At 39.3% G+C, this 26698-nt stretch overlaps 1 protein-coding gene across 6 annotated transcripts in view; it reads left to right on the top strand.

Moving 5' to 3' along the window:
• The window catches only part of sertad2b (SERTA domain containing 2b), a 40963-nt gene continuing 14265 nt past the window's right edge, over window positions 1–26698 (top strand). For 2 of the 6 annotated variants that reach the window (XM_088609804.1, XM_088609805.1), the window contains exon 1: window positions 1–275. The gene's annotated coding sequence lies outside the window, so the exon portion shown is untranslated. Of the gene's footprint in view, window positions 276–24111; window positions 24959–26698 lie in introns of those variants that run through there. The other 4 variants (XM_088609803.1, XM_088609806.1, XM_088609798.1 and 1 more) reach the window with 3 other exon arrangements.

The raw sequence follows: 26698 nt of genomic DNA on the forward strand, positions 1-26698 counted from the left end.
CTGTCAATCAAATTAAATGTCTTGTGCTTGAGGCCAGGCAGTACTGCCGATTCTGTTTGCCATGACTGTCTGGACTTGTTACATTGTATAATCATGAGCAAGTGATCCTTCTGACTCCGGCTGCGCTAAAATAAGTGACAAGTGATGGGATAGAGAGGCGACTTTTAAAGCCAGAGATCGATAGTTTAATTTTTTTAACAGAAATATTTATTTCTTCTTTTAAATGTTTTGTTTTTAGAAGCCGCCTACTGGACTGGACAGTTCCTCAAAGAAGGGTAAGTGCTGTTTACTCCTTCGGTGGCCTTTGAGATACGATACGGGCCAAGTAGTTTGAGATGACGCTCGCTACTGTATTTATTATTTCATTGTTTGTGTTCAAGAAAGTGACGGCATTTGTTTTCAGCGAGTTGCTACCGTGTAACTAAAATTTGTTAACTTTTTTTCGGTGGGCGCAAACCATAGCTGAAACAAGATTATTGAAATGTTTCACCCTCAATTCTTCTTAATGTTAATGTAAGGTTGAACGCACTGAGAATAAGCGACGCGTTTATTAAACATGTAGCGCGGAGTATAGCGTGTTGAACTGCGTAGAAATGCGAAAACGTGAATTAAAATCACGCAATTTTGATTCATCCTAGTCTGTCCACATTTTTGCTTTCTTTTCTACTGTGATAAGACATGACCCAGCTGCTTTGGGTTTTATTATATAACTGCGTTTTTTAAGGACACAAGTGCTTGGATAGTGTTAGGACAGTTTTTTCCCTCAAATGCTAGCACAGGAAATTTCTTAATACGTAAAAGCATTGAGTTTGTGTGGTTTCCATGTAACAGTACACGAAACGTGCATTCACACACTGAAATGTTTACAGAGAATGGTGTTAAAGACATGTTATATCGTAAGGGATTAAGCTGTGTTAATGCGAGACATGAACAATACGCAAAGTCACAGACCTTTTGTGCCCTGAATTTGAAAATAAGGCGCGGGTGATATTTCCTTGTATTAAGCTAACTGAATGTACGGTGCATTGCTCGGGGTTTTGTAAACCGATCTTACCTGACTGTAAAATATATCTAGGAAGTAAAATTGATAACGTATCTCTTTTTGTTCAAATAATTGAATTTACGCAGCTCTGAAATAGTATTGTTAAGCGTTGTACTGGTTTCGACCCGGCCTATATTACGGGATTGTGCTTTCACAGTGCATTTTGTGTTACTGTATCCCCAAGGGAATTATATTAACACTATATGTACAATGCTTTTAAAGTACAAAAACGCTCATAATTAGTTCTTGGAAGAAAAACAATTGGCAGGAAAATTAACTTTTAAAAGTAGTGTCCTGGCCAACTTTATGAATTTGGACCTACAGCTCCCCAGGCTAATCTTCTTTTTTTGTGTGTTTTGTATCAGTTTGTATCTAAAAAAACAAAACAAATGTAATGTTTTTATTGTTTAAAACGTGAAGTTGAAACCATTGCGTAAAACAAAAGTTAGAAGACTAATTCCTAAAGTTTTTACAGCAATGCTCACTTTGTAGGGTCCCCATCCTTACACAGAAAAGCGTTGGGTTGAAGGTAGAATAAAACCCTTTACTTACACCTTGTTTGGCAAAAGTGAATTTGGGGCTCTATTTTTCCTAAATGCCTTATTCATTATGTGTCAAATGGGGTGTTACAGATGATAATAGCACCTAAATTGAGCCCAGAGTAATTTGTTCTGGTCAAGGTCACTTTTTCACTTTAGGCTGACTTTTGCCTTGTCACAAGTCTTAAGAGGAAACTTTTTTATTAAAAATTATTGGTGCAAAATGCTCCAACCTGGATAAAGTGACCTGGGGTCCGATTAATGTTTTTTTTTTTTCCAAATTCAATCATGTAATAAACTGCAGTGCTATTAGAACTAATATTTAATATTTTTCTTCAGATTTTCTGCTTCAGTGTGGTGTGGTTTCTAATTCAAATTGCACTTTACTTTAATTTTGAACAGAAAGCAATCCACACAGTTAAGCGCAGGTCTTTGAGATATTGTCTTAGTGTATCCCATGGACTCCTTCCATTTATGCTGTTGTCACAGTGTTTCTGAACATATAAGTCAGATTGAGATCAGAATGACTGGTACTAGTTCTTATCAAACAAGTAATGCACATTAAGAGTGGTGGAATTTATGCAGATGCCAAATAAAGAAAAAATCACACTTTTGAAAACAAATGAATGTGTTTTTTTTTTTTAAACTGGTAGCACGTGAGATGGTACTGATCTATACCTTCCTGGAATGAAGAAGGTGTCTCCTAAATAAATGATCCTTCTATACTGTATGTAGTGCTCTATAATCTATCCATTCTTTTCTAGCTGTGCCGAGATGCGAGGTGAGGGTTGCAGTGTTGCTCTATAGTGTCAGACAATATTTACATCTAATGCAAAAAAAAATAGGCAAATTAATATTCTTTCAGAAACTTCCATTAAGTCACTCAAATGCCATGTGATTATGGCATTTTCCATGGCTCTAATGTGCTGAATATTGCATTTAGATAGGAAAATTAGGCAACCATACTGTCTGAAACAGAGGTTTAAGAAAGACAAAATTGGAAATGTCTTGGTTTCCATTTTACATTGTTTAATACTTAGCATCTGGCCAATCCTCTTGTCACCCAAATGGAAGCACAGGAGCTGTGAACGTGGGATTTCTAAAGGATGCACCCAAAAACTCTGTCATAAACCTATCACAATGCATAATTAGGTGGGCTTCAGTGTTTGTCACTAAGGAGCGCTGTGAATTATTCGATAATAAATGCCTATGGTTGGCCTCTGACTATGCAGGATTAGATGAGCACTTCTAATTTTGATTTTAATCCAGATTAGGGAATGGTGTTTACTGCTCCAGTACTATACTGGCAGCCTTGAACACAGCTCCTGTTGAACAGTTCAGAATAGCAGAGCCAAAGGAAAATGTTGTGCCAGAGCTTGTCTGTATCCACCTGCACACAAACCCCAGGAAGGATCATTAAACTTGTGTGTTACATGGTCTGTAGGAGGCTTTACCTTCCTGTGAGTGTCCATGAATTATTGTAGATAGTCTGTTCTCCCCACGTAGGTGCCAGGTGGCAACATTACCATCAGATCACAGCGATAAGGGAAGGCGGCCTGCTGGTGTCTGCCACAAGACTGTATACCATAGGTGTGATTGGGTAATGGATGATAATTGGGTAACAGTGCCCTCTCCATGAGAGAGAGGCCAATAAAGGCTTGCTGGTTTAACTACAGTACATGGCACTACAAACACAAAAGTTCTCCTTCAGAACAGTTATCGTAAAAGGAGAGGGAAACAAGGAAATGTCCTGAGTCATAAAGGGATGTTTGGTGTGCTACTCTCAGTAGACATTTATAGAAGAAGATCTGATAAAAATAGAAGTGTGAACTGCTGTCTTTTTTGCACAATTTACAAGATTAGTTTTTTAAGGAAACAAGATTGTATTCTTTTGCAGTTGGTAAAAAAGTCATTGGGAATGACTGTGATGCTATCAATGGGCTGCATTGTTCATTTTCAGACGAACAGAACTGCTAGAGTGGGTTTCATCCATCAACAAGTTCGTCTTTAAGCTAATAATGCCTTTGATTCCACATTCACAGTTCTTTGTGCATTTCATTACTTTGCCTTGGAAACAACTATTAATCGTTGGCAAAATTTAGAAAAAACATTCGTTGTGTGTGATCTAATTGCAATGTGCTTTCTTAGGAGCATAAGTTATGTAATAAACTAATAACCATAGTTTCAGGACCTACACTTTTGAGAAAGGGATGTGAAAGTTTCTCAGCACTAAACAAAATGTGAAAATGCATGCAGCACATATTCTGTAGAAGCTAAATTATTCTGGTTTATTTCTCAAGAGTGTTTGCTGTGTGGATATCTGGGGGTGGGTTGGGGGGTTGTTGATTTCCCTCGTATCTCTATGCAATATGAAGAGCATGCAGATGGGAATAATGGCAAAAGATCCCTGAACAGCTTTTGACGACCATGTATTCATAAGTAATGAACTCCATTACTCAACGATGTCACTTTATATGTAAATTTGTTAATTTAGTGCAGCACTTGCCGGTCTTGAATATTATCAAGTCAATTCAATTAAAACAGCGCAAGCACATTATGATAGACTATTAATTAGTAGCAGAGTGTAGCGATGCTGAAGCCGAGCATTGATTGTAAGATACTACAGCTGAATGATGAGAAGACAGTCTTTTGGTTTTGTGTTGGCTTACAAAGGCCCACTTCATATGTTCACTTTATGGCTTTAACGCCCACTACTTCTGCCTCCTTGTATGTTTATTGCTAGTGCCTGTGGCCTCGAAGAAATACTTCCTGCCCTCTGTATAGGAGAGTGGAACCAAGGATCAGGGCAATGTGCAGCTCTGCTTGTACATGATCGTGCCTCGGTGCTCTTTGGCAAAGAAAGAAGCATGATAAAAAATTAACTTTAACTTCTACATCCAGATGGAATTGTGGCCAATAGGAATGAGATTGAAGAGTCTTTGGAAACGGAATGCTCATTTAGTCTAGTGTAGTCTAAACATCAAGAATGGCATACAAAGTGAGCTGGAACAAGGAGCAACCAACTCATTTAATTTATTTCTGGTGCCCTACGGTACAGTATCTCAGTCCTTTTTCTACAGAAGTAACAGGGATGTTCCATTTACCTCTTCTTCAGCCACATGGACCCTTTGAGTTATCCTCCTTCATTTACTTGGAATCGTCTGTGGATGTGGTGTAATATGATCTTGCAAGGATTTATTAGATCGCACCAATGGCCGAATCAGCAGAGGTCAGAATTCTTTATTAGGCCGGGACATCCCATGAAGAATTTTAGTTTTAATTGCATTCCTGTGACACCAAGTGTTTAAAGCTGCTCTGTGGCTTTATCAGTCATGTTTATTATTGTGAATCAAGGGAAAGTCTTTTGAGAAACATGCATTTGGATGTAAAATCCTACAGTAGTAATTTATCATTCTTGTAACCCTTTAAGTGCGCAAATACACTTTGTCAGGATATTTGTAGCACACAGAACTGTAACATCTTATCTGATTTTAGTTTGTTTAGTTTAGGATTCAGCTCAGCAGAAATTGTCCAGATAAGAGAATGTGCGAAATCAGTTCAATATCAGAAGGAAAAGAATACTGTTTTGCAAACTGACTGTATCCGCAGAAGAAATACCTGAACTATCAAGACCGAAAACATGATTGGTTTTTTTTTTTTGCTTAGTGTGTTGTTTTTAAAGTTTTCTAAACTAATCAGCCTCAAGCACATGTACTTGACCTGTGTGATTTGGAGGTAGGAGTCAGTCTCTCATCATTGTGAGTTGTTTATGCCTGATAGCAGGTCATGTGACACAACTGCAAGGGTTAGCTGGGTGGAATGTCACTCAGAGACATAATGTCAGCAACATCCTTTGCAGTATTAGTCACAGGAAACACTGTAGGTTTCACTTTGGCAAAGTACATGACATTTAACAGGTTCCCAGTGTCACCCATGATCCCTAACTTGCGACCTCCTGTACTGGCGTAACAGTTGCTGTCGATTGTGTTGCCTCCCAGCTTGATTAGCTGTCATCACTGTGGAAGGCTGAGCTGAACTCATGCACTTTTTCTGAAGGGGAGGGTACACAGAATCATTACGCCACTGTTACAGCATCACAGAACATCATTAGAAAAACAGACACTGTCTGGCGACACGTTAAGTCTTCAGTCTCTATTGTATGTCACGAATGACTTGACCGCACGGAACTTTACATTTCTCACTGTGGTCACTGAAGACGTTTAACGGTGTTGCGCTGTAGCATCAGTGTAAAGTAACATCCCTTCTCCACGGACACAGGGCAGCTTTCCAGCTGTACGTTCTGATGAGACTTTCGGCCCGCAAGCCAGCCCGGGTTGGAGTTTTCCACTGAATGGAAAGCAGTGGTGGGGTGCCAAGAGGGGCAGATTCTTCTTCTTCGTGGCATTGTCTTCAAACAGAGCCACTGGCGAAGAAAGGCCATAACAGCCAACACCAGCTGGCAATTTCAACAGCCATCACTACAGGATATCCATATTTAATGGACCCACTTTTAAAAAATATGAGAACAGTATTGGCACAAGCTAACACTCTGGAGTGACTGTGTTCCAGGAATGCTCATAACACTGAATGAGTTGGGGAACAAAGCATTTGGTATGTATTCTTTCATGCTGGGACCTGAACTGTGGTTTGGGAATATAAACAGTTTGAAATAAGACTCAACACTTTTTTTAAGTAGAAGGATACTGGTCTGGGGGACCCTTACAGGCTGGTAAAAAAAGATTCACAGTCCTGAGGGGATGATCTCTGCAGCAGAATCGGAAACTTGCACCTTATTGCATCAGATATGTATGTTATAGTCTGTAGAGCCCTTCATACATCTGTTCCTTGTTCCTCTTTCCTCCTCATCTACTGTATTCAATATTTAAAGCCTAGAAGTTCAAGAAGTCATTTTATTTCTGTGCCACAGCTTTAAACACCTCCACAATCGGTCAAAGAAAAAGACAAATGCACCTCCTTTAAGTGTTATTTTTGTTTGATGGAAGTTCAGCTCCAGTATTGTCACAGTAGAATGTGATTGAGTTACACTTGAATTAAAAGTGTAGTGCAGTTGTGATTACATTTTATTTTCATTGGCTGCAGCTCAAAGGCTAATGCAAGGAATGCCTGATGCAATTATTGTAAATCTGTGTCAACTCAACAGACACAGTTGAAGACACTTGTGTCGAGAACATTTCAGGTCATGATCCTGTCAGGTTATCTAGGAGAGTTTTGAACTTCTATACAGCTGAATACTTTCTTCTGCTGAATCCAGCTGGTATTGTACTCTGTAATTTAACAGTTTGATGCGGGTTTTTGTGAATTATGTTCCAAATTTCATCGCTTTTACTTATCATAAAAGCAAAACTTTAGATACTATTTTAATTATGGAGGGTTTGCATTCCCGTTTGGTTTAATCGATAGCTATTTCTAAAAGTTCTCTTCTCATGTTTCGTTCTTGCGTGGTGCTTTGTCACAGTGTTGTGATCGCCAGGTCTGCGTGACGAGAGAGCGTGGAGTGTCTGTCACATGTGACAAGAGGTGCAGCAGAGTTGGGCCATCAAGGAAGCAAGTTCAGTCCCAGGGAACCACAGCACGGGAGCACGGCAATATGGGAAATTGTGATGACGGCGGCACAACATGTCTCACTCCAGATTTTAGGTGCTGAAGGCTTGTCAGTGACTTTGATAAGCTGTCTCAGCTGATTCACAGAACCAAGCTCCGTGAACACTGCAGTGCTTGCAGTTAAGAGACATTAAAAGGCCATTTACCTTCATCTGGATTTCACAAGCCCTCTCTTCCACTAATTCTATACTTACGTAAATCCTCAAAGTGGGGATGTTCCCCTAGCTTTATAAAGTATTCCAGTAGGGGAAATATATATATACCAGTTGGTCAAGATCTTTTAAAACCTAAACAGAACATAGTATATATCATGCTGACTTTAACTTGTTCAGCATATTCCTTTATGAAAGGTACGTACTGTATAAACAACTTTTACTGTGTTGCAGTCTTACGTATGTCTTTATCCTGGACACATCACACTTTGAAACTCCTGTGCATTATCATTAGTGCCACTTTAGTTAAGCTATCCAAAAGCTACAGCCAATAGAAATAAACAAATACAGGGAGCTTATGTTGGATCTTTAGGTGAATTTTTAGTGCTGGGGGCTTTTTATCACTGTGGGTGGCAGCAAATTTCCCTTTAACGTAAAGAGAGAAGTGAAAGCTTAAGAAGTCTCTTGATTTACAAGTTTAATGTGATTTAGCACTGAAAGGGCATGCTGTTATTTTAAGACCAAGTGTCGTCTCTGAGACTGGAATTGCAACAAAATGGGTATAAAGGGCCTAAGAAAGCTGGCGTAGACAGACCTCTTACCAAGTCATGTATTAGTCAACCTCAAAGCAGAGATGGGGTGGACTAGCATTTTGTGTTGAAGATGTTTGATAACAAAAGCAACTGGCAGTACAACAGAACTGAGTTCCTCAATGAAGGCGGTCTAGCTGAACCCTGCTTCAAGAAAACCATTTCCGTCCTGGAAGAAATGAAAGGACGCTAGAATCATGAGCACTTGCCTTTTATTGTTAATAATTTGATCCCTTCTTTATTAGCGCTGTTACAAGTCACTGGATTTTGGAATTTACTGCATCGTCAAAGGTGTTCATTTGTATAATCTAAGCCTTCTATCTTGATAATTTCCTATTAAGCCTGATAACATCAGAAATGATGCTTCTGTAAAACGCTGTATCAAGACTGTTGTTCCAACTCTTTGGGATACCAAGTCACTTTTGTTGCTTTAGTTAACTGCTAATGTTTGCCTCAAATATGTTTCTGTGGCCAACCAGTGACTTCAGTGTGGTAGCACAGCTTGCAGCCAAGTATCATTCAGTAAATATTACTTGCAAATACATGACACCATATCCTATATTTGTAGGCCTAGACCTATAAACATTTGAGGCATTGCGAATACTTTCATGACCTAAGGCAATTTTCTTTATTATTTTTAAATTGTTTTCAATCCTGTTGGGAATACATGATGTGCAGTGTTTAAGAAATGACCCTGATCCCATTCTTTCTTAAAGGATAAATTTTGTAACACAAAGCTGGAAGAGGCTTGTGAGTATTAGTTATGTCCAAGTCAATTTGTCTTTCGATGCAGTCCTGTTGTGTCTACCCAGAAAAATGCAATCAGTGCTATTATGAAGCTGGCTAGTTTCAACAGCTAGGTGTCTATTGTCAGTATAAACCTGAAACAGCCAGTGACAGAGCATGGCAGAGCAGAAAAGGTACCGATATCAAGGAGCATTACTGTGAGCAGTGCTGGAATCTGTCATTGAAAGAGGACTGAACAGACCATCACAGGGGGTTTTTAGGAGAAGAGATAGAGAACCAATCAAGATTCACAGGAAAATATTCCCACAACAAGCCACATCACTCCCTTTTTTCAATTGCAGTGGCACAAGGTACAATGGTACACGATAAGAAGCAATAATAAACATAATGCAGACAAGTGCATGATGTTCTTCATTACCAGTGTCAAATTTTGTTTTTACAGCTAGGATGGCACTCTGTTCTGTGTGTTTTTTTTCTGTTGTGCTGTAAAATCAGAGCTGCTAAGTCAGCCTGCCCTGTAGCAGACAACACTGGTATATAGAGTGCTGTGGGATACAATGGTATTATAGACTGTTGTGTATTACTTTGCCTGTTTTCATAAATAGTCTCTCTCACCTCCATTTTGTGTACACTGTTTCACAATGAAGAATTAAACATTGTTTAATGAAATTGAAAACTTGGATGGGACTGACATAACCTCTTAATAAATACTACACAGCACACCTCTACAATACATAGAGCAAAATAAAATTTCACATTAACCTACCAGGAATACGGTTACTAAGCTGCATCTGCAGAAAGTCTTTAACAGCTCTCAAGTTCTTCATTATGTCTTCCATAATTTTTTTCTTCCTTCTCTCTACCTAGAGTTTTGCTCTTAGCTTTTGGCTGAAACAATCTCACTATCAACTCTTCCAAATAATTATGTGCCTGTTATGTCATTTGCACAAATGACCATAAGGACTATATAATGCTTTGTAATGCTTATGAAGGAAGCAGTGTTCTTATCCTCATTCAAGTAAAGCATGACCCATACAATGTTATTAATTAATATATAAACACACCCCACATAGGGGAAAAAAGCCTTTCTGTATGACTAGAGCTCTAGTGCTAATCTGATGGCTCTTAGTTATCTCTTTTTTGGGCACTGAATTGTTACACTAAAACATTAATGTTTTCAGAAATGAAAACATGCTTCAAAAACATCCGGTGTGGAGAGTGCAGTGATAACAGTTTGTAATGTGAACATCTCATCTTCCATGGGGGGTAAGTGCAAGATGCACCCCCATGAGCTCCCAGATCATGTAACAGTAATATTTCAATGCTTGAGTTACAGTATTGAGTCTCATGGGGTTCTCTAAGGGACAGAAACTCTAGGCCTGACAGCCCTTACTGTGCTTGTAATGGCACTCATGCAAAATGTGTAACTGTTACTATTAAGAACAAATGGATATCAAGAACCAAATATATATATATATATTATGTTTTCTGTAAAAAAACAAGGAAAACATGTTTTTTTTCTCTGCCTCCCTTTTGTAAGTGGTCTGGAATGCTGCTGTTGGTTATACTGCTCGAAAATCAGAACCAGTCTTGAGGCCAGAGTTGGCAGAGCTGCATTTTCAGGATCACAGGAGGACAGTGTTGATGTTGAATTTCACCCCCGAGAGGAATATGACTTCAGCTTGCATTCCCTACTGTGTACAGTACATTTTTCAGCCACAGTGGACAGATCATACTCTTGTGAAATTACTGCCGTAGTGTGTGGGGGAGAGAGAGTGGAATTGAGTAGCATAAATAAATGTTAATTGGAACCAGCTATCTTTGTTGTTTACTAAAATCCAAGGATGTACCTGGAGCTGCTGGAAGAATGACAGCAAGAAGGGTCAAAAGTAACATTACAGTGATAAAAATAAATGAAGAGGGGTAAGTATTGGTTTTCTTTCATCCCCCAAAACCTGCATTATTATGATGTGTGTAAATTAACACTTCTAAAAGATTACCAGAAATTAGGGATACCAATCATGTAGACCAATTTATACCTTTGTAAAACTTTGTGAAGGTGCCCCTTGTAATGGCACTGATGAGTTTGTAGAACATTTTTATTGGTACCCATGTAATACAGTCTAATTTTACATCTGGCATCCCTCATATAACCAGACATTAAAGAGAGGGTCTTATGTAGGTCTCACTGTTGTTAATGTGCGCTGGCTTTAATAAATAGAGCTTTTATAGGCAAGAGCAAAGAAGAAGAAAGGGCACATTCTTTTGAGTTTGGCGAACTTCGTACCTCCTAATTATTTCAGTGGAGTACAGTACACTGTGCTCCACCCTTATCATAAGGCTGTATATTATAGCACTGTTATACACTGGCTCCGGACTCATCAGTTTCAAGTCCTATTTTAGTATAATTGCCGTCTATTACAGAGGTGATCTGGTGCTCCCTAACATAGTAAAGCATTTTTTCCTGACATATCCAAATAATCAGATACTTAATGTTTTGGAATACATTTAAACTCCTGTCCATTTTAAAAAGGAATTCTCTAATAATAAACTAAGAGGATAACTTATTTTCAGGTTTAGAGTGCTGTCTGTGACTGTGCTGACTTTAGTCAAATTTTAGACAAATTGCACTGATATTTCTTAACTATTTCCCACATAAACTGCCCAGCTCTGGTTAGCATCTGTTAACTAATGAGTTCTTCAGCCCAGTATATATATATGACAGGTATTTAATAGTTTAAGTTTTAGTCTCACATTAATATGCTCAAAGTAATGTTTTTGGCCTGCAAAGAAGGCTCTTATGAAACTCTCCATGCAACTTCTATTACATTTATATTGGAATGTTTGCTAAGTTTTAGAACTCTTAATGAGTTCAGTTTTGTCCAAAAACATTTTTTTTGCTGCTTAAAGCACACAAAGTGCAATAGACTTATCAGCCTCTCATTCAGCCTGCAAATGCACTCCTTCATCATCAGGTTTGTTTCGATAAATTACACGGTGTCAGATCTGCTTTTTTGGTTCCTTTTTGTTTTGGTTCTGCCTTTCCCATCGTGTGAAATTCCCGCTGGAATATAATTATTCTTTATGAATCTGCTTTTACAACTTCCTTTTGTCTTTTTAACACCTTGAAGGAAAAACAAAGTCCACCCCAGCAGTTGGCACTTTAATTGGTGGTGTCGTGCTTGACAGGGGTGGGGTATCTAGTCATTACCTCAGCTGGACCTTTGCAGTGCACATCAACCATTCTGTTTGCATTGTCTGTGTCTGCCCCTAAATCACAGGGTGCATTGCCAGGATACGTATTACATTTCTGCACAGGTCATGTTACCAAAATCAAGATGGTTGGGACAGAGTGATTTTCTGAACCCCTGCAGTTTCTTCTTTATTAACTTTAGTAGCTCAGATGAAAGTGTCTTGGCTTCTTTCTTGGTGAGATTGCTTTCCTTTCATTTCATGTTGCTTAATTTGATATTTCTTCAGCAGAACAGTGGCATCATTTATAATGTGAGCTATGATCAACATAAGGCCACGTTTGTTTCTAGGAGTGTAGAATTGAACAGTAAAACCTCAGAATGTGTGAATTTGCCTCAGTAAAGAGGCTGTCACATCCTGATTTAGATTATCCAAACTGATGTTTTGGAAAAGGAGATTTATGCTCTGGTTTAAATGCTGAGCCTGGCCCTCACAGCTGACGTTCACTGTGCTGCAGCCATTTGTGGTGTATTAAACACAACATTTGTTGTATTTGCTTTCTGTTGTCACTTGTGTACAATGCTATTTTTTTGCACAAAAACAAATAGAGGGACTGACTGAACATCTCACATTGGGGTAGAAATCTAATGTCTTCTTGGTAAGGTAGGGACTCTGGCAAAGCCCCAGTGTTTTCTTGGATAACTTCAAGAAGAGTGTAGTTTTTTGTATTATTCTCTATGACTACTTGCTTACTTATTGGGAAAGCCTCAAAGATACTGTAATCCACAATGGTAATAGTGTGGTTGCACATTTTTATAGAAGTCTGTAGGTTTGGAAACTTTGTGTGTGTTTTCAGAGGAGCAAATATGGACAAAGAAATCAGAGTGGGTGGGAACACAGCCGCCTGCTTTTATTTTTTCTGTTGCTGTGGTGAGTGATGGGACTAAAGCGTCAGTAACAGCTGCAGGCCAAAGCCTTTCGCTTCCTTTCTACTGGATGAGCCTTAAAGGCAAAGTCCTGTTGGGGGGAGCCTCGAACACGGCCTACTGACGGCAGGGAGGGTGGGGCGACGGGGGGACAAGTCCGCCCACACACGGCACAGCCACACAGACAGCGAGCGCGCAGCAGGGGTTCCTGTACAGAGTCCACTCGCCACTCGGCCCTGCACGCTGGGCTGCTGTTGTACATTGAGACATGTCTTTTAATAGCTGGGGCTGTTCAGGGGAGACAGCACTGGGGAACCTTGTGGTCAAAGCTGACCTGCAGTTTACTGCTGCACTAAGCCCAGTGCTTATCCTTACAAAGAGTAAGTGAGTCCTGTCTCCTAGTTGTATTAAAGGTTCTTTAAGGTGTGAACTATAGTATATACAATTCTCTTCCATTCCCCCTGCCTCCTGTTTAAAGGACCCTATGATAAGTGAATTCCAAAATGAAACTCATACAGACCGTTCCACAGATTTGCATTTAGTTTTTAAAGGCTAATTAATAAAGTACAGTATATTAGACAGTGAATGATAATTTAAATTAAAAACACAGCTGGAAAAAAGAAACAAAAAAAATTGATCCAGAACCGATTCTTAGTCAAGCTTTAGTTATGAAAACTGTCGACCCTGGACATGCTGAGATCTTTGACTTTATAGTCCTGTTTGCCAGTGTGTTTGCTGTTCCAAACACAAATGAGAGCTTTACCATATTAATATTACATTTCTATTAATAAATGACAGTTTGGGCAATAGGAAAAGCTTATTATAGATGCCGTAAAAAAGGGAGGTTAAGGATGAGAAAACATTCAAGGAGGAAAATCTCATTTCTTCAGTTTAGAATCCCTTGTGGAAGTGTACAAAGCACTGAATTTTTCTTGCCATTCGCTTGTTAGCTTTGACTGGATTTAACTTGAGGTGTTGTCAGTATTTGAACAATTCCTATGTTGTTTGTATGCTCTTCTGATTTGGAAATGCAGCTGGTCAGTTTGGTTTGCTCAGCAGCTTATGGCCAGAGCAATAGGAAGGTGGCTTCCCTATGGAACAAGACTCCACTATTTGCTTCTCTCTGCCTACCAGAGCAGAGGAGTTCCTACATTCTCTGTCCCTGAGTCAGCAGCACAAGTGATCACTAATAGCGGATATCATATTACAAGAGTAAGAGCAGGGCTGTGTTCGTTTGCCTCAGGGTTGCTGAATGCTGAGTGTACAACAGCCCTTTCTGTTGCACACAACAGGGCACAGGAGAACTGCCATTCACCCCACAACAAGGGGTGCTACCAAAGTAATGCTTCTTGTTCTACTTGATGAGAAGTTCAATAAAAAATCTTACCTGTATACTGGCCTCTTAGATTTCAAAAAAGAATGTGCTCAAAGTTTTCCTCTTGTATTTGTTTTCTTGGTGGCTCAGTTAAAGAAACTAGTTGCAGGGCAGAAAAAAAAAATTACCCCCCCCCCCCAACAAAATGTCATCTTTACTTAAGGTGAGGGGGCAGTTGACTCTCCTGCCTTGTAGCTGGAACATGGTGTCAGGTTCGACTGCAGCCACAGACTGTCTGTGTGGAGTTTGTATGTGCTCACATTTGTTCACATAGATTCTGTCTGGTTTCCTTCTGTCTTGCTTGTCCTCTTAACCTAAACTACTAAAACCTAAACCTCCAGCATAGGCTACTTTTTGCCATAATCCTTGCTATGACATATTCTTTTCTGATAATGGATAAAATTTTGGACAGTTCATTGCTTTCACATAACACTCATCTTTACTGATCAGACAAATCATGTTGATACATTAAATTCAGCAATCTAAGCCTACGCATTGTGTGTTTTCCTCTATCATGATCATTTTTCGGAAAGATTCTTCTGAAGGGTGATACTTGGTGGAATTAGCTTCTGAATCCGTGTATAATATATGCATATTCACAGTATATGCAGAATGTGTTGTCACAGTGCTGTAAGAGCAACACAAAACAAAAGAGTTCACGAAACCAGAAACCAGAATGGCAGGGGGATTGGTTAACTTTAAAATTCAAAGTGTGATGTACGGTGAATTCCCAAAGAGAAAACACTGAATTTAAAAAACACCCATATAATAATTACCCATAAAATTATTTTAGATAGAATCGTGCATTTCAGAAATTGTAGGTTCCTTTTGAAGGTATAAAGTCCTGGACTGTGTACAGTAGGTGTTTAACACTGCTACCACGCTAGAGTACTGCCTTCTTTATTACCATAACACTTGTGAAGACTCAGCATTGTAACTGATAAATTTAAGCCAGATGGTTATATCATCACATCAGATTGCTGCAATGAGTGAAACTATTAGAAATTTGCACTGCAGGTTTACGTCGTGTGATGTACTGTATATATTCTTATCAAACAGAAGGCTATAGCTTGGAAAATCTTTTACGTCTCAACAAGTTGAGCATGAGGCAAGATGGCAATGAAACTTGCGTCAAATGTGAAATGAAATTGGATGTAAAATAAATATAGCAGATTGACGAGACATTTCAAATTGGTTCAATATAGAAGACTGTTCCTTGGCTACTGTGCAGGATTGAGTATATAGACATATTTTTCTGTAATTTCTCTTTTGTGCAGCTGGAACTCCTTTTGTTTCTCTGAAGTACATCACGTCGTCCTTCCTTCCTCTTTAGAGCAGTCAAAAAGGTTCTTTCAGTATGTTTATAAAAGCAGCTTTCCATAAACTATTTAAATAAACACCATAACAATCTTCCATCAGGGGTCTTTGGAAACATACAGCATGCTAACATGCAATATTTTCTGGTATTAGGTGAGTTCAGATTTATAGTAAACATCTCTTCACATTGCACTTATTTATTCTGCCCTTTGGTGCTGGCTTCTACCATAATATGGATGCCACTGTGTAAAAACGTCTATCAGGCTCTGTGCAACACTTAAAAGAGCTGTGTTCCAGGCTGTGCAATCTACAGTACCAATGCACGTAGCTCACTTTCCCCCAAAACTGATGCTGCTCTGTTATACTTTGGTTGCTAAGCGAGTGTAAATAAAAATAGAATTTCCTGCCGACTTGAGGAGTGTCTTGTAGTGTGGAATGACACGGAATTCATGTGATTTGTCAGCAACACCAGTACACTCCACCCTCTGACTACACTGATCCCAGACCCAGACACAGGACATGAGATCGATTGTAGTACACCTTCTTCACAGTTCTTTCCTCTTAGCTAACTGGTGAAAAATACTTTTATAGCAATTGAATGACAGTTTTGGTCTCTGCTGGCTTTTAGTTTAGATTTTCCCCTGCAGTGTTCTTGTTTAGTTTTGATTTATGGGGTATAAGTAGCAGCCTGCGCATTTCGGCCACAACATTTGTGTTGTAAAGAAAAGAGGAGGTGTTTTGAGTTTCTTTGAATGAGCTGGAGAAATGAAAAATGATGGCTAGGTATAGCTGTCCTACTCGGAGTCAGCTTGAACCACAGCTTTTATTTTCTTGGTTCAGGTCCAGTATTACAATTTGAGGGCGGAAGGGAGGAGGGAGGGGGGGGCAGGGAGCTTCAACCTTGCTGGTTAGTCATAGTAGGTTCTGTTTAATAACCATGACAACACTTAAAAGAGCTGTGTTCCAGGCTGTCTTCCCTGCATGAGCAGAAAAGGCACCAGAGTGTCTCCTGTGAAAACCCCCAAACACACTACAGCAGCCAAAACCCATTTAATAATAGTTTGCTAGCAGTGGCTAACAAGGACAGAAATAGCTCCAGTACTGTTAGTTTTTTTTTTTCTTAATTGAAGCTTCCCTTTTTATTTTTCAACTCTGTGCTGCAGCACAAAGGTCTGTCCGGTTTAACGCACCGAGAACAGCAAAGCTCAGAGCAAACCCTCTCTACGTGACTTGCCCTTGCTCCGAAGGGCTGGTTAGCCAGAGATCCATGGGGCTGGAGCGCTGGAGTCCGGGAAGCTTGCCGGTTTGCTGTTATGCCGCTTCAGAGGTAGATGCGAATGGTTTGACGATAGATGGGTGCCGGATGCAGTTGGCAGGGCTTCAAGCTACTCATTCTGTGCCCACTTTCATTTGCTTTTCAACGAGCCAGCCACAAGATAAGTGAGGATAAGTGACATCTCACACAGCACTCTACATCGGAGTGCTGCAGGCAATGCAGAGAAGCCAGGAACAGTTTCTCGTAGACACAGATTGCACGCCCCAGTGAATTCCACACCTGTGTGGTATGATGGTGCTCAGCATGGAACCAGTTGGCTCACCTGTATCTGCCAGAATTAAGCCTGCAAGCTGGACACTGGTTGGCACAATAGCTCTGTGTCCCACTGTCTGTGATCTTAGGAAGCTGTATGATACAGGAACAGGAGTTAAAAGCTCGCGTTCCTCAACATGAAGATGAAGTTCCTTGTGTTCAACTAGGTTTTCAATATGTGCTCTACACTCCCATTGCTTAACAGAGAGAACTGTTCCAGATTTTTACACAAAATGAATTAGTCCAATGCAAACCAGTTTCTAGTTTCATTAGATTGCATGTTAAGTTAAATAATTAAAGAGATAGTAATGCCAGATTCCTACACTGAAATGAATTAGATGTTGAGAATCTTTGTGTTGCTGATATGTCAGACTAAGTGTCACTGGAGCAGAAATTGGATAGTAATTAAATGCAGCATAATCAATTAGTCAACTTGTATGCAGAACTGTGGTGTATTTACGATAATGCAAACAGGGTCATTTTCCAAGGATTAATTAATAAGTTAGTAAAAGACAACATGATGAAACTTTTTTTCAATCGGTCACTGTGTACAACTTAGTGATCAAAATAAGTCATCCAGAGACTACAATAATAATAGGGTATTTCAGGAATGCTGGCATATGCATGTTATAGATATTGTAATTCCTGTGTTTCCAGGTGAATTCTTTATTAAAGGATATTCTTTCATGAGACAGACACTAAGAAACAGCAATATAACTCAGAATTGTTCTTAATGTAAGAAGGACAGTGGCTATAAGTTATGAACAAAAGGCTGTTGTCAGTCATGCTCAGGAGTTGGTGAGAGTCTGAATTCTGCACTTATTCTGTGGGAGTTATTTCCTGTTGTTGACTAGACTTCTTTATTTAGAACTACCTCAGTGTAGAGTAGCTGCTCACTTTGAGAAAGAAGAAGAGAAAAGACAAAATGAAGTAATTGCAACTGCATTTAAAACTTTAGAAAACATTGCAAGGTGTTTTTGTATGTAAATCATAAATATACATACAATTAGGCAGTTAGAATTAACAGTATTTGATCTGCTTTGATTTGAGCTGAATAATGGCTTTGGTGGAGCCTCTTTCATTCTTTTTTTCATCTCTTAAGTGCGTACAGCTCCAGGCTTCTGAAACATGAGAGGTGATCAGTGCTGGTGACTACTGCCATCTGTCTGAGCACATGCCAGATTGGATTGGATGAATACAGTGCCAGTTTTTCTCACGCCTCTTCTTCAATCTGATCTCCTTACATACGGCTCTGGCCCTGATCAGGACTCTGCATTCCAAACCTTTTATTATTATTAATAACAAGAGGAATACTTTTGGTCTTGCTTATATTAGTACTTTATGATGCAAAGTTTGACATTTTCTGAGGGAGAGTATTGAAACAGTCTTGAAACATATTTTTTTAAGTGCAATAGTGTCTGCCATTGTTTTAACATCCATTTCCCAGATAAATGATATTTGATCATTTTTCTATGTGTCCTGAGCCATAAACTCTTATGAGAGGCTGGAAGCCTAAAGTACTGTACAAGCAGGCTTAGCACTTGTCCAGTGTTCACCCTCGACGGCCCAGATTTCTAACCTACGGTATCAAGGTGAAACTTCTCAAATCACATTATGTGTGGGAATTGAAAAAGGGGGTTACTTACTGTTGATAATGCATACTGACTTGGGGAAAATGGAGAAAGTACATGCAAAATATTTGAGTGGGAACACCTGTCATGATAGAGAGTTTTGTATGGGAGCGGCTGTCAACCCTAAGGGTAGATATACATCACTTTGCAGCTTTATGGCAAAGCTATCAGGTCCTATTCCTAGCTAGGCTTCGCAATTTACGTACACATCACCCAAGCACGGTTTTAAAATTTCACAGCCTATCCTCTTTTCCACAGCCAGCCAGAGCCTGTTTGGTTTATACAACCTCATATGCAACTCATTCTTCATGATGTTGAGCAAATAAGATGTCAGAAGTCTATATACTTCGCTAGTTCAATAGAAGAGGCTCATAATGTAGACAAATTGTAATAAAATGCCAGATTTAAACATAAGAGCAAAATATATTGCCGTGATTTAAAAATAGGATTTCTGGGTTTATTTGTTTTACAAAAGTTTCCACATTTCCAGTAGTTAGAACTAAAGCACGGAGTGTTTCTCCAGGCATTCCTTAAATTATAGGAGTCTTTTACCCTGACCTAAAATTACTGGTGTCTTTTTTGAGATCTCTTTTTTGCACTAAAAAGTGTCTTTCAAAGGATTTCTAAATTCTTAAATAGGAAAATCAGAAGTTGAGCACCATACAGTCCAACGAATATTTGTGGATCCATCAGACATACAGGTGGTCTTTGTGTTTCTTTATTTTTTTGGGTATATTTCAATTAGTTCTTACGTGCATTGTAATGTATATCAAAAGATGTCCTATCAAACAGGATATCTTTTCCACGGAACAGAGATACACTATGTTGTGTAGAATAATCAGAAGGTATTATAATCGTTGTATTTTAAAATAATTATCAAAACATCCTAATCCAGAGGAAAATTAACAAATGACTTTATTGCAAACATTATTTGAGTGCTGTTTACCCTTCAATGGTGGTATGTTCTTAGGATATAAACATTAAAAACACAGTATTCTTAGAAAAACAATCACTAGTTTTCTTCACTCCCCTAGTGAGAGCACATTCCTCCTTAGCATCGTACTCCTGGAAAACAAGAACAGGAATTAAAATAAACTAATTATGAAATCAGATACATGATCGTGTTGATCTGAGCACCCATTGAATCTATTAGTGTAGTCCTCAGAAAGCTGAAAGGTGATTGGAGGGAGGGACTCATCAAGTACATATCACACGAGCTCTTAATCAAATGCTGAGCATTTAAAATACAGGAGCATTTAAAATAAATCACTTTTAGCCAAAGTGCTACATTTGGCATTACAGCACAAAGATTAGGTTAGCCTCTCAATGAACACTGCTCGTGCTGCTCACACGCAATTTGTTGCTCTTCTCATTGCTCTGAGTGCTGCAGCTGTCTCCGGTTACAGGAGAACGTGACGGAAATTACCCAGCGTAGAAGAAGAAACAAAGTTGGAATCTTCCCTTGGAAGTGCCAGGGCCCTGTCTGTTTGTCCTGTGGTGTAGTGATCTTTGCACAAGTGTGGAAAGTTGAACAGGTACTGGATGTGTGGATGTCTGGAATCATGCAGACCACTGGAAAAATTATGCTAATACAATATGACAACAACCTCTTCACCCATTGGCCTTTTTTATTCACCAAAAGAGAGTTTTTGTTGAAATTAGTGTTCATAATAATAAAGTGATTATCACGACAGAAGCAGGAGCTGTAATGAGCTGTGGGATGATGAATCGGTATGTCGTTGTTGTCATCGCAGTGCCATGGAAGCTAAGCTAGCAGTACGGACTGGGTTCCAGGGTGTGAGTGGGGGTATTATTACACAACCTGCAACCTGTGCAGTGGGAAGCAGGATGACATGAGATTTATTTTGCCATCTGGTCACAGTAAATTTCTGGTCAGCTTGGTCTTGCATGGCAATTGGCTGCACAGAGCAGATGTCTTCGAATGGAGCAAGTGGTTGTGCCACATTCTCCCACGGTGCTCTTGGAAGGGTACACCGTGATTTGCACACAGAACTCAGAAACACCTGCACATACTCGCTCTTTTAAAAGGCATTCTACTTCTTCTGAGCTTATGCTGCATTGATGGTTTATAAGGGAGCAATGTGCCATAAATGATCCTGTCGTTTTTTTTTACTTCTGAATTCTTAATGAATTGTTGCAGATGGTCGAGACTTTTGAAAAGAGGTAACTACAGTACCTCGGCACCAGTCTGTTTTTTTTGGCAATATGGAATGTTTATTAAGTGCTATTCCATTATTCGTTGTTATTATGATTAAAGAGACTGCTTCATTTGTGTAAAATACAGTTCATGTTTGACTAAGAAAGATATTGCCTGGGTTAGAATTGAATGACAGGATGGTCTGCTGTGGATGAGTACTTCACAATAGGTTACAACAATACCTTGTTCATTTGATTTAATGAAGTTTAAATTAAGACGACATTTTAAAATGGACATTATTTTATATATCTATAGATATGCATTTTGTGCATGCAAATTGTATAAATATCTAAATTCTCTGCAGGGTAGCTGGAGCCTGACACAAGCAACAGACACAAGGACAGACATGCAGACACAAACTCACACCAGGGCTAAGTATCCCATAAGCGAATTAACCTACCAGTACAGTCTGGCTCCAAAAAACTCCATGCAAGCATCACCTCAGGAATTGAGCCCAGGCCCGATCACTGAAATTCGCTGCCCCATCATGCTGCCCAATTGACTAAACAAACACATCTTGCAAAGATAGGTCCAGAAGAATAAATGCTTCTGCTGGCCACTGGTAAAGGACTGGATTGTATCAACTTGACATTGCCACAAGGAAAGTCATACAGGATGCGTTTTTTAAATGCTTTAACCCCAGATTAAAAACTCAAGGAGGGAAAATGTTCTAAGACGGATTGCCATTTGGCTCTATAGTATTCCAGTGCATGTTCCTACAAAAGCTGACAACACAGTAACTCTTCAGGATCTGTATATGCAGAAGATGCAGACCTTTGATACAATTAGGGTTCTAGGTGGAGCAACTGAATTAGTACCGAAGACCCAGAGACGTTTGTACTCCATCACCCGTGGCTGTGGAAGCTGTGGTTTGAGTGATTGTGTTGACTTGTGTTTGGTCACTGTAGCCAAGTCCAATTTTAGTTGCTACAGCAGCTTGATTTGAAATACCTGATTAACTGGTTCTAGGCAGAGTGTGTAGAGTACCTGTCAGGATACTAATGACGACAAACGCTACGAACTCCGTTGCGCAGAAGTCTCGTCACGCAAGCAAGTTATTCAGACGCTGACGCTAGACATGAAACAGCAGAGCCTCATGCATACTTTTGATGTTTAATTCACCTTTGATAGTGATTTGAAGATTTTATTAATATTGTATGTTTAGTATTAATAATTAGAGTCCAAGATGAGAAATTTAATCTCATTTGACACTGTCCGGTACTACTCAGTGTTATTTAGTGCTATTTTGAATATCTTTCCTGAATGCATTGAGGAGGCATACCGTCATTTTATTTTTTTAAATACACTTTTTTAAACTTTATCTTAAAAACAAATTGTGACTTCTAACGATATTGGAACCTTATATCCCATTTAGAGGTAATGGGGGTAACATTTCAGGAATTGTATACATTTCTAAATTTTCAGTATACAGTATATTACTTTATATATTAGTGTATCATATGTATGCCTTTCAAAAATGTTAGTATATATTTTATGGACTGCATGATGCACAAAATTGTGTAAAATGTAATAAATACACTGCAACTGCAAATTGCCCGAGACAGATATTCCACACCCATAGGGCTGTATTTACAGTAGTTCAATGTGAATATTCTGCAGTCAAGACAGGAAAACGTCCAGAGCTGATCATGTGCTGTTTCTCTTCTTCCAAGGTTTCCATTTCACGAAAACTTTCTTCCCTGCCATCTGCACATTAAGGGCTCATTGGAAGTAAAGTTTACCCGAAGGCAAGGGTCTTAAACTCCAGCCCTGGGGGATCTGGTGCCTTCTGTTATTCATTCCAACCCCCAAACTTAGTTTATTAATCAACTCAACAATGATTTTTTTAGGCTGGTCATGTATATGAGTTTTTGTAAGGTCTTTTACAGTTGATTACTCAAAATATGTATTCATCAAAAGTAGATACCTAAAAAAAAATCCAGAACCTTGTTAGAAATACTGCAATTAGGCAGTTAAATAATAAGGCCAACTAGGTTATAGAGATCTGAGGCCAAAAACAATACAGAAGATACAAGCCCCTTCAGGAACAATACATTTGAGAACCCTGCCCTAAGGTATCCTCATTAATAGAAAACAGATTCTCAGGTGTGAAATATGTTGCTTATCCAGAGGTATGGACTCTTTTGCCCCTAAAAACAGGAATTGTTTATATTGCGATAAATATGAAAATTAGACACTCTCAATCTGTGCTGTGAAAGACATTCTGAGGTCTTTAATTCATAGAATTGGAAGTCCTCTAATTACTGGCTCATAAATTCATAAGGAGATTTTCTGAATCGTGATCACCATGTACATGCAGCATTAAAGCAAAACAACAAGAGAAAAGAATGCACTCTTTTGCTTTTGACCACTTGTATGCCCCTGCCTGTATTGGGAAACTAATTGCATTATTGATCGGCCACTAAGTGGATAAAGACTAAAGGTTAAAAATATCCTGGTACGAAAGTGGAGTGTGTAGACTGCATTTGTTTGAATGCGAAAGCCTTTAACTTGTGTAATGCATCTGCCTTTATTAACAAGATTTCTCGGCAGTTAAAAATAAATCGGCCATACTGTACATTGTGTATGTTAAATATAAATTGGACATTACATGTTAAAATGAAAATCTTAAATGATTGACCGAAACTAAAATTATGTGATTTGAAAGAATATATCAAGGTGGCCTTTATCAATCATTCATTGCTACTTGATAGATAAATAGAAATGACAAAGTTTTACATCCACAAAAGCAATTGTCTGTAAACTTACATTCCCGTGTTTGTAAAAATGTCCACACAAGAGAGATGGGGGTGGGGGTGGCAACAATTAATCTTTGTTTTTGTGGAGACCATGCTGTTAATGAATGGCTAACCAAATAACAAAAGACACCTAATTCATGAGAAAGGTAAGGAGATGTGACTTCAAGTCTGACTAATATCACCACTCTCACCAAAAAAACATGTTTATAGACACCTCTAACCCTCATCCCAATATTTCTCACCACACCCTTAAATATTTTATAATAATATGTTTTCATATTATTAATTAGTAAGATTTCCGTTCGCTTTTCAGAAGTATTATACTTAATGGGATGTTTGTAAATCTGCACGGCTGAAATCATGTGTGCATGTAAAAAGTTAGTTTTGTGGGGGGGAAATTCTGCAGCTACTTGACTTCTCTTTGCTGTGCTCAAAAACATGTTTGGTAATTGAGGAGGTGAAGCTGTTGACCGGTTTCAAGTTGTTGAATAACTTAAATGCTTGAAATATTTGCGGTTGCTCGTTTTGCAGCAAGTTTTTTTTCCCCTTGCTTCCCAGCAGTGGGTGCAGGAGTCGGGCTCCTTATTGTCACTGGCCGTGTTGTAATACTTGCTTGGCTGTCCAGTGTTACTCTTGGAATCCTGATGTTGCGCAGGCAGGGCTACTGGCAGCGGCATGAGATTTATATGAGCACTTTTGCCCCCCCCCGGGGATAAAGGCACATGTAACAGACATGAGAGACCTGGAGCTCACAGCCTGAATCCTGGATCTGATTGGCTATTTATCCCGAGTAGGAGCGTGTGTAGCCTTGCTTGCTGTGGCTGTAGTCGCTGCTTGCTTCCAGCTGCCTAGTGTAAAACGAAAGAGGGAGGGAGGTAGGGGGGTTAGAGAGAGATGGTGAGTGAATGTGTGTGTGTGTGAGGGGCGGACCTCGCTGAGGCCAGACGCGGTGTAGTCGGCAGGCAGGCAGACGGCAGCAGCGGAGCCACAGCTTCGCTTGACGTCATTCTTTCGGGGGGCAGCTTTCGAGCTGTTGGAATAGGGGCAGCTCTTTTCTCGCTTTCCATCAGTGGTCGTGCGGCTTTCCCCCCCCTCGCCATTGTGTGAAGGTCTGTGCTCGTAAGAGAACCCGGAGGTGGAAAGTGAGGGCGACAATGTGAGGAGTTGCCGATGCAGTTTTCTGAGTGGCATGAAGCTAGCCCTGTTCGCCAGACGGTGACCCCGATGCTTTATTTAAATTCTCAGGTGGAACTGCATGTGGTAAGTTTAAGCTTTTGTAACAGCTTGCCGATAAAATGCACGACAGTAAGTTGTCTTCCCTTGTAAACGAAATCTTCATTAGGCATTAGCTTAACAGGAGCCGGTGTCCGTATCAGTAGCTAAAGAGCACCGGCTACTGTACAGTACTGCAACTTGGGTTATGCAACCCCCCCAAAAAAAAAACCCTAAACAAAACCTTTAAGTAAAGATCGACGGCACGCTTTTTAATTTTGCACATACTTTTTTTCACATTTGTTTTAAGTACTGCGATTCACATTGTTTGTTGTTGTTGAAAATTGATATTTCTCAAATAAAAATAGTCATGGTGTTACACTGTTTTGCCTTCAGACAGTGCTCGTACGCGTCAGTGTGTAAAGTTTAGCTGCATGTAGGTCAGTTAACGCCTCTGGTTGACCTCCCGGTTAGAGCATTTGGCATTCACCGTTTTTTTTAACATTTCCCATTTTCTGTGGACTCGGGCTCAGCGGTAAGAGCACTTGAGTTGGGTAACTTCAAGGAAATTAAAGGACTCAGTTTCGTGTTTCACTGTGCCGAAAAAAAATGGAAAAGCATTCATCTGAGACGGCCTACAGTATGGTTCTAAAATCTGATTACTGATTCGGTTTTTATTTTGTAGTGCCATTGATTCATTGGGTAATATTTTAATCGGTAAATTATGTGTTACAGTTGGCAACTACATAACGATTTCAGAACGATGCACCTAGCCTTTAACTTTAACTGGTGTAATGAGACGGAGGCGAGGTTTCTTAGCAGTGTAACTCGCCTTATGTCACATGCTGCTTCTTGTCCCCGTTTATAATTTATTTAGACGTAGTAAGTATCATAGCGCAGTTGATCGAAGAAGCTCTTACTCTTCAAGACAAGTCACTTTTCGGAAGAAAAAAAACGTTGCGGAAACCCTCACAGTAAAATATTTGTTTTTGTGAAGCAATATTTTCTAAATACTTCTCCCCAGTTAGCCATGAATGCCGAGAGTAGAAAACCTTCTTTTTAAAAACATGTCAATATTATTGTTGCGCACTCCCGAATAAAGTTTGGCAAATGCTGCTGCAGGATTTTTTTTTAACTTGGACACCCGGTGTCAGCTCACAGCATTGAAAACCCATTCAGTTCTATATTTAAGCCCGTGAGCCAGGTGTAAAGTTGTCGGACAGGCTCATTGGCCCTTTATCATGTATTAATATCTCTGCACGTGTTCCGCAAGGATAGCACAGATTCTTCAATTCGTCAGGCTTGGAGGTCATATTTATAATCACAGTACATGTACATTCTGTACATGCATTTTTTATATCGTATGATTAGAGTTACAACTGTTATGTTTTGGAATTCGTTTTCTGTTTTTGCATATTATATAAACTGTGCAAATCAGGTTTAGAGAGAATTATGTGTTGATATTTGTAAATGTAAATTTTAGAAACCAGGGTGCCAGATTGATCTACAGTTGTGGTGTGCACATAAGAAGTTCCTTTTAAATGAAGGCGAATGTCTGGTTTCTGTAGATCCAAAGGTTCACACTACAATATGTTCAACAGTTTATATTAGCTGACTTATTGACATATTTAATTGAATCAAGCCAACAGGTCAGAAGGGATAAATTAGTTTGAGAAGCCAGTCACTTGTATAGGACTATGTATCTACAGTGGCTTTTATATTAGCCAACATTATTTAAGATGGTTTTATCTGCTTTTGCATCAAAATATTACAGCACAAGGAACTGAT

The sequence above is a fragment of the Lepisosteus platostomus genome, chromosome 17, assembly GCF_059453375.1.
Source record: "Lepisosteus platostomus isolate fLepPlt1 chromosome 17, fLepPlt1.hap1, whole genome shotgun sequence".
Classification (NCBI taxonomy): Eukaryota; Metazoa; Chordata; class Actinopteri; order Semionotiformes; family Lepisosteidae; genus Lepisosteus; species Lepisosteus platostomus.